Genomic DNA, 8,967 nt, shown 5'->3' on the forward strand with positions numbered 1-8,967 from the left:
ATCTGATATTATTAAAGAAGAAGAAACAAGCAGTTCAAAGAAAAAATACAGTAGGAAATATAACAGTTCATATTGTGTTATGAGGTGTTGTCGAACAAGTGCATGAAATCTGCGAAACTCTGATGACATTTAGAAGCTAAAAACTGATGTGAAAAATAAGCAAATTGAATTTTTTCAGAGATACTTAGGGACATTAAACCATCGGAAAGATATAGTTTTGGCCATGGGTTCTATTAATTGCAAGGTACTGAAAGCATCCTATCTCTTAAGTTTGTGCATAGCGAAAAGAGGGAAACCTCATTCTATCAGGGAAAATTTGCTACTTCCAGCTATAAAAGATGTGGTAAAAACGATGTTTCGCAACAAGTTACTAAAAGATGTTGATTTGATTCCTCTTTCAAATGACACTGTCGGTCACAGAATTAATGATATGGCAAGTGACGTAGAATCTCAGTTAATCTAAAGAGTTAAGAAGAGCCCTTATTATGCGTTACATACAGACGAGACTACTAATGTTACAAGTGATGCAGTTAATATGCTACATAAGATATGTGCATGATAACAACATTCGTGATGATATTCTGTTTTGTGGAACTTTGCCATCCCAAACAACTAGAGAAGAAATATTTCACACTCTCAATAATTACATAATACACAAAAGGAACCAATGGAAAAAATATATAGACTTCTGTTCGGATGGAGCTCGTGCCCTTACAGGCAGGCATAGGGAGGTTATGTCTATGGTCAAGGAAGTAGCTCCAGATACGAATTGGGTGCACTGTTTTAAGTGTTAACCTAAAAAGGAATGCCACCAGAAACCAAAACTGTGCTATATAACGCTAGTTAATTTTATTAAAGCTCGACCGTTAAATAACAGGTTATTTTCAGTACTCTGCGATGAAATGGACAGTGAATATATACAACTTTTGCTTCATTCTGAAATTCGCTGGCTTTCCAGGGGCAAAAAGTACTAACAAGGTTATTTCAATTAAGGCACAAAGTTTCGTTATTTGTAAATGAATGCAATTCTGATTTTGCATCACTCCTTGTTGACGAAGCATGGTTTTCAATATTATCCTATCTTTCAGACATTTTTTCGAAATTAAATGAACTAAATCTCTCCCTTCAGGGAAATTCTTTAACTGTTCTTGAAGCCTATGACAAAATAAAGTCATTCGAGAAAAAAAATGGTTTTATGGATTAATTATGTAAAAGACAGACAATTTGCACCTTTCCCAACATTGGAATCCTTTTTAGTGGAAAATTATATTTTTGTTGATTGAGTTTCTGGAAAGGGTTTGTGACCACCTCAAAAATCTGAAACAGAATTTTGAAACATATTTTCCGAATAACTTTTATAAGAAATTTCTGTGGGTTCACGATTCATTTGAGGTTTGCAGTCACGCGAACGACCTTTCAAGTGACAGTGGACTTAAAATGCAATTCCGTGATCTTGGTTTGGCTCGATTTTGGATCTTGCCTTCAGTGAGAAGTGAATTTCCCGAATTATCTGAAGACGCATTGAAAATCGTCACGTAGTTCTCTAACCTATCTTTGTGAGAAAGGATTTTTCATTTCTCCTTCAAATAAAAACAAAATACAGAAATCATCTTCTGTGTGTGTGTGTGCCGATCTTCGACTGAATCCTACCAATATTGAGCCAGATATCCAGCAACTCTGCAAGGGGCGAGAAGCTCAACCATCTCATTAAAAGTAAGTAGTAACATAATTAGATTATATTATTTATTTGTTTAATAAAAATTAAAACTTTGTTCAGTGATGATACACTTTTAATTGTTTACCTCCAATTTAATTAATTATGTTTCCATATGTATTCAAAACATGCTTTTAGATTTATTATGTTATAAATGGCACAGTTTTTCCGAAATGTTGGTAATTCCTACTTAGGTTTTTAAAAAAATTACGAAAAGTCAAAATGACATATAGGGAAATAAATTAAAAACACTATGTTTATTTTTGAAGTAAAACTTTAATTCCAGCATTCTAAAATGTTATTTTTCTTGCTTTTCTGTTCGCAAAATCATCGATAACATTGTTGAAGTCTATTTCATCACCCAGTTGCTGTTTTATAGACAGTAAGGCAAGATTTCTTAAACGCCAAAAAAGGGCCGCCCGGGGCAGATCCCCCCCCCCACCCAAGTGACGCCTCTGTAACTTAGTGGTCCGTAGAATTGTTTTCAGCATTTTACTGGTCCGTGGCCTTAGAAAGATTGAGAAACGCTGATCTAAATCCCATAATCCAGATATAATCTTTGTAACTCTTCTTTGTACCCTTTCAAGCTTCTTTATTCAAATGAAACCGAAATCTCTGAACAATAATCCAGGTATGGTCTTATCAAGGCCTTATTAAGAAGCAAAAATGACTTCCTTATCCTAACATGCCAAGGTTCACTTTAACATTGTAATTATCCTCTAAGTTTTGCTATGTGATCTTCAAACTTCAAATTCCTATCCATCATGCCAAGATTTCTAGCCTCATCAGCTTCTTGTAGCATAACCCTGCTAATATAATATGCCACTGGAAATCTCAACACACCAAAGTGCATAACCTTACACTTATTAACATTAAACTGACAGCCATTTTCTTTTGTGCAATTTCCAGCCTATTCAAATCATTCTATAAGAGCAGGATATCAGTAGCATCTCTGATTGCCCTGTCTATCTTTGCATTATGGGAAAAATGTATGTGAAAGTCCAGCTATAGTATGTAAACGTGATAAAGATACGAATGCCCAGAAACGTGGTTATGTATGTGGTGAAGGGATGAAAAAATTTTCTTTGGGTTTGGACCTTTAAGGATGTCTAGGAAAGAGAAAAGTCGGCTATTTCGGACATATTCTGAGACATAACTGCCTACAAAGGATACTTCTCAAAGGCACCATTGAGGGAAAGAGAAGGAGAGGAAGACAAAGACTGGAGTGGATGAAAAATATGGAAGACTGGATCTATCTCTCATATGAGGAATGCAGCAGAGAGGCACAGAATAAGACATGGTGGAGACACATGGTAGTCAATCTCCTGGAGGGAGAAGACACCTGACAGGACAGGAGGAAGGAAAAAGAGAAAATTCTAGAACAAAACCAAATAGATTGCATATAGACAGGAGTGCTATTAATGATATCAGATGAATTAAGTCCAGTTAGGGTAGAAATACAAGAAATCAATGATGGTAACAATGTCCCATGTAGTGGTGAGTTTGAGTCAATCTGGAGTGAAGTGGAGGTTAACAGAATGAAATATATGGTGGAGTGTTGCTACAGACCTGGTGGCTCAGTTGCAGAGGTGCATCGCCAATTTAGCCTTATGGGTACCAAATGAATGTTCATTATGGGTGACTTTAATTTTCCAAACATTGATTGGGTAGAAGAGAAATCTCATGATAAGAAAGAGGAATTCATTGAAGAAACTCAAGGTCAAAGAGTGTGTTGGATTTGCTCATAGCTTCAGAAGAGGGGCTCTGTCAAGAATATGGCCATTTTACCAATTAGTGATAGTGATCATGGTGTACTTTCTTGGGAAGCATCTAATTATATTAATGCTCTGATTAAAACAGGTTGCATGTTGAACTACAAAGCTGGAAATTATGATCAACTTAGGAGAATACTATCTTTGGTTACATGGCATGAGTTACTGAATGGGAAAGATGTCAGCAATGCATGGGAATCTTTGAAAAAGTGCTTAAATGAGGAGTTATCTGAATGTATCCCTAGTGTTCGAAGAATAAATAGGTTGGAAGTGAAATGGATATGCAACCTTATTAAACAAGAGATCCACAAGAAGATGATGTCGAAAGAATATCATGAGAATAAGAGGAGTTATGAAATATATAAAGTTCAGGCCAGAAAAGTAACGAGTATTGTGAAGAAAGCTAAATTAGAGTATGAAAAGAAATTGGCCATGCAAGCTAAAGGCAATCCAAAAGAATTTTATCCATATGCTGCAAGCAAAAGAAACAATGAATGTGGAAGAATAATTTTACTGAATGCAAATGGTACCAGAGTGTCGGAAGCTAATGAGATTGTTCAGTTAATGAATACCCACTTTGCTAAGATGTATGTAACATGGTGTACAGTGTAGCACTGTGCACCATTTTACATAATGTACATACATAATGTAGCTACTGCTACATTGGATGAAGACTTGAAGGTTCATGAAAATGAAGTTGAAGAGCTGTTGCATAACCTGGATAAGAATTTGTCTACAGATGGAATATCAGCCCATTTGCTAAAGGAATGCTCAGCCGAATTGGCTATGCCTTTCATATGTTTGTATAACTCGAGTCTCAGCTCAGGAATGTATGATAGTTCCAGTGTACAAGGTTGGTGCAAAAACTGATGTGTCTAATTACCGACCTATCAATATCTGGTGTGGTAGTGAAGATTCTAGAGAAGAACTCGCATACAGAAATGGGCAGATAAATATGCTATACTCTGCAAGGAACAGCATAGGTTTACTAAAGCAAGGTCATGTTTTAGCAATTTGCTCATATTTTAGAACAATGTTACAGCCAAGTTGGATAAAGGGAATGCATACACTATGATAATGTTGGATTTTTCTAAAAGCATTTGATAGGATACCACACAAAAGGCTGTTGCATAAACTGGAGAGTATGGGATTGGAAAATAAACTCTTGACTTGGATCAGGAGATGGTTGACAGGCAGATATCAAAAAGTAGTATGAAGTGGTGTAAATCTGCCAGATTTAAATGACCCAGTGGTGTACCTCGGGGTTCAGTCCTTGAGCCATTATTGTTCAATCTATACATTAATCATATCAGCCAGGAACTAACATCAGATGTGCAATTGTTTGCTGACAATGCAAAGATAGACATGGCTATCAAGGATGCTACTGATATCCAGAAATTACAAAATGATTCAAATAGGCTGGAAATTTGGGCAAATGAAAATAAATGGTTGTCATTTTAATAACTGTAAATTTATGCACTTTGGCATGATTAGAGTTCCAGTAGCATATAATTGGGTTATGCTACAAGAAACTGAAGAAACAAGGGATCTTGGCGTATTGGTGGATAGGAATTTGAAGTTAAAGGTCACATAGCAAAAGTTGCAAACATAACTCAGAGGATAATTGCAATGTTGAAGTAAACCTTGACATGTAAGAATAATGAAGTCGTTTTGCCTCTTTATAAGGCTTTGATAAGACCACACCTGGATTACTATGTGCAGATTTTGTCTCCCAGATTTCAAGGGGACAAAGAGGCTATGGAAAGGGTGCAAAGAATTACAAAGATTATATCTAGATTATGGGATTTAGATTATGAGTACAGATTGCAAGTATGTGGGTGGGTGATATGATAGAGGTATATAAATTTTGAATGGGTAATAGGATATTATTATTATTCGTGACACCTCCAAGAGTCCGAAGACTCATCACGGGAGGACACCTATTGTACAACTCTCCGCCTCCACCACTACACCAAACCTCCACCACCAATCAACAACATCAGCACCATCTACTGCCCACCACCACAAATAGCATTTTTTGTCTGTAAATTGCATGTGTTCTGAAGAGCCGATTTGTCTGTATGCAGGATGAAAAACCCGAGTTTCCAGGAGAATAAACCTTGCTACCTCCGTATGAGATTGGCTAACTCACCTTCAATTGAAAAAGTCCATATAAAGATTCCTTCCGTCATGACGAGAATCGAACTTATGCCTTTTCCAATCGAAGGGCGCAACATACCATCGTTCTTCCAATTGCACTACAGAGGCTTGATGAAATTTTTCGTTGTATGGAAAGTGGGGAGAAAACATGGGGGTGGGCATCCATGGAAGTTAAGTTTGTTTGCAATCAAGAAAGCATGAGGGGTTACTGGCAATCAAGTTGTGGATTTACACACTCACAAGATGGGTATCATTATCACATCTTGTTGTTAGGATGAGAGCATTTTCTGTCATCCTTAATATTATTATTATGCGATACCTCCAAGGAGTTCAAAGATTCATCGAGGGAGGATACCTACTCTACAACTCTTCATCTCCAGCAACTTCAGTGAACTGCAACTACCATCATCATCTACACTAACACCATCTACTACCACCCACCACCACCACTAGTATTTTCAATGTTAATCACAAACATCCATGCCCAATATATGTTGCAATGCCATAATTCTGGTTATATGTAGCACCAATCAGGGTGTAATCATTTATTTTTCCTCTTCTGTGAAGATAGTCTTTGTTTTCAGCATGCATTTCTTCATTGAAACACAACGTCAATGTGATTTTCTTGTAGTATTTTGCAGAGATAATCACATTTTGCTCAGTTAATTCCCTCAATATTCAGTTGAGGCATCTTAAAGCTAAATCCCCAATTTTTTGTCAGCATCATCAATAAAATATCAGTATTGTTACTGTATGCCTTAGCCAGGGGAATTAAGTGTTAAACTGGCTGCCAAATCATTCTAGCTCAATTAGCGTTATCCAGAGTGCACTATGAGAAGGCAAGCTAGATTACATTCCCTGTCTTCATAATCGGTATTCCACAATTCTGGTACCATTTTTAACACTCTCCTTTGCACTCTCTCCATTATATCTGAATCACAATGGAAACCAACAGCCCAGACCTGTGCACAATGGTCCAAGTGAGGTCTTATCAAGGCCTTGTAAAGAAGCAAAATGACATTCTTATCTTTACATGAACATTCATTTCAACATTCCAATTATCTTTTGACTTGCATTTACAATCATTGGTACATGTCCCCTGAAATTCAACTTCCTATCTATTAACACTCCAAGATTCCTAGCCCTAGTTTCATTCAGCAAAATCCCACCAACAGATATGAAATTTGCTAAAATGTGAAAAAAAATGTGGCCTGTGAAGGTGAATAATAGACTAGCATGTGAAAAAAAACCAGTATAAAAGAGCAACAAATTTATATATATATATATATATATATATATATATATATATAAGTTCTGTATTACTTAAACCTTGGGATTTCTAAGCCAGGCTCCCACTGATGAGACCTCAATAAAGATCGAAACCGGTCTGGGTAGTGGCCCCTTGCTTTTAATGCATAGCATCACACATCTCCTCAAGGAGATGTGCTTTGCATTAAGGGTAAATATTAAGAATAGTGATCAGAGCTTATTCCACCTTTACCATGAGTTACCCAAGACTTGCACTATGTGTGGGTCACCCAGACTTGCACTACTTGCAGGTGCAAACTTGACTTATCTGTTTGCTTACTTGGGAAATGGATTAAAACCAGGTTTAAAATGGCTTGGTATCTACATATATTATACCCAAGGTAAAAAACTTTCTACATATATATATATATATATATATATATATATATATAAAATAAAAAATGGTAGTTAGTGGTGATGAACAAAATTTATTTTTTTCTGACTTCTGGATTTTGGGTGGGTAGATTTGACCTCTATTTGTCACACCAGATTAGTCAGTCTATCATCTGAAATACAATCTTCTCACCATGATTTCCTGATTATGCACTGAACATCATCTACTCCAGCTGCCATTGCATAATTCATATTTTTAATGGCTTTTTCTACCTCTAGAATTGATATGCTGGTGTTCCTCAGAATGTTTTCTGCCATTGGCCCATCCCTTTTTGTTTTATTTGCAATCTTTTAAAGAATCATTCCAGATCTAGAATAACTATCTTCAGTTTCATATCACCGTATCATCTCTAAGTACTTTTATGTACTCAATCTCATGCTTTTCAACATCCTACCAACATTTTGCTACCTTCCTGATATTCTTACTAATGTTTTCACGACTTGTTTAGCTGCTGCTTTCACACACCGCTTCAATTTCTTAAAATTTTCTTCTTATTTTCTCTTAGCATCGTGTAGTCATGATTTTTTTTTTTTTTTTTTTTAAATTCTTGTAATAACTTCCTCACATGCTTTGGTGGCTGAATCGATGTTTTCTTAAGAGTGAGTCCCCATGGTTTGATTCCTGTCTTACACGTTTCTTTTCAGCATATTTAATTTTATCCTGCTCAATACTAATGGGTGATCACTTTTTATTTTAAATCCTCTGTATGCTCTCAACATGCATGAAGATATTCCTGTCAACAATAAGTCAATGAGACTTTTTGTGTCTTCTCTCCATGCAATACTAGATACTTCCTACCATACTAAATTTTCTTTCTTTTAGAGCCAATCTTCTCAGTGGTATGAGAATGCTAACCATTATTCGAAGCATATATTAAAAGCTAGGGTATTATCTCAACTAATTTGCGACTTTTATTGCAGTTTCACCTACGAAGAGTTGAGAATCTAACACCGACACACACACACTACATTATCGCTTGCCATTAATGCTAAGAATTTTAAATATTTTATTTATATGTTCAAACTGCATACTTACTGTCAAATTCTTTGCGGCAGTTACGCTACTTCTGATTTGGTGTGGGAATACAACAAAAATATCAAATTTAAACTCTTCCATGCACTAAGCCACAAGTATTCTAATAATTTCATATTAGTCCCATTCAGTCATATACCTTATAACTCTACTGCAATATTCTCATTGCGCGTAAAACTAAATATAAATATTATATAAAACATACACTTACGGAAATCATGTTAATACCAATCTATTGTGGAAATACAAAAGCACCATACTTCATTTGCCAATCTGTCGTTGTGCTACGCCATAAATAATAATACTCCTCCAAATATCTCATGACAGTCACATTTAGTCATATACCTCATGAAACGACTTCATTTTAAATTATCTTATTACGTCTAAAATTAAATAAATAAATATCAAATCATATTACAGCTAAAGCCAACGCATGCAAAGCACGTGAAGGAATAAACAGAATAAGTTTTCATGTGCTTAGCAGACTAAAGAAAACACAAGTGAGCGCCACCCCTTTTGTTCAGAATCAAATCGAAGAATTTGACAGAGATATACAGTATCAATAAATAAAACATTCAAATAAACAG

The 8,967-nt window shown here is 35.8% G+C and overlaps 1 long non-coding RNA gene across 2 annotated transcripts in view; it reads right to left on the reverse strand.

The window, feature by feature from the left end:
• The window catches only part of LOC150103800 (uncharacterized), a 105,458-nt gene extending 96,720 nt beyond the window's left edge, over positions 1–8,738 (reverse strand). For both annotated transcript variants that reach the window (XR_016548715.1, XR_016548714.1), the window contains exon 1: positions 8,592–8,738. This is a non-coding gene — a long non-coding RNA (uncharacterized LOC150103800). The remainder of the gene's footprint in view (positions 1–8,591) is intronic.
• Between the last annotated feature and the right edge of the window lie 229 nt (positions 8,739–8,967).

Source organism: Typopeltis vanoorti, chromosome 8, assembly GCF_054136105.1.
Source record: "Typopeltis vanoorti isolate ZY-2024b chromosome 8, IOZ_Tvanoo_1.0, whole genome shotgun sequence".
Lineage (NCBI taxonomy): Eukaryota > Metazoa > Arthropoda > Arachnida > Uropygi > Thelyphonidae > Typopeltis > Typopeltis vanoorti.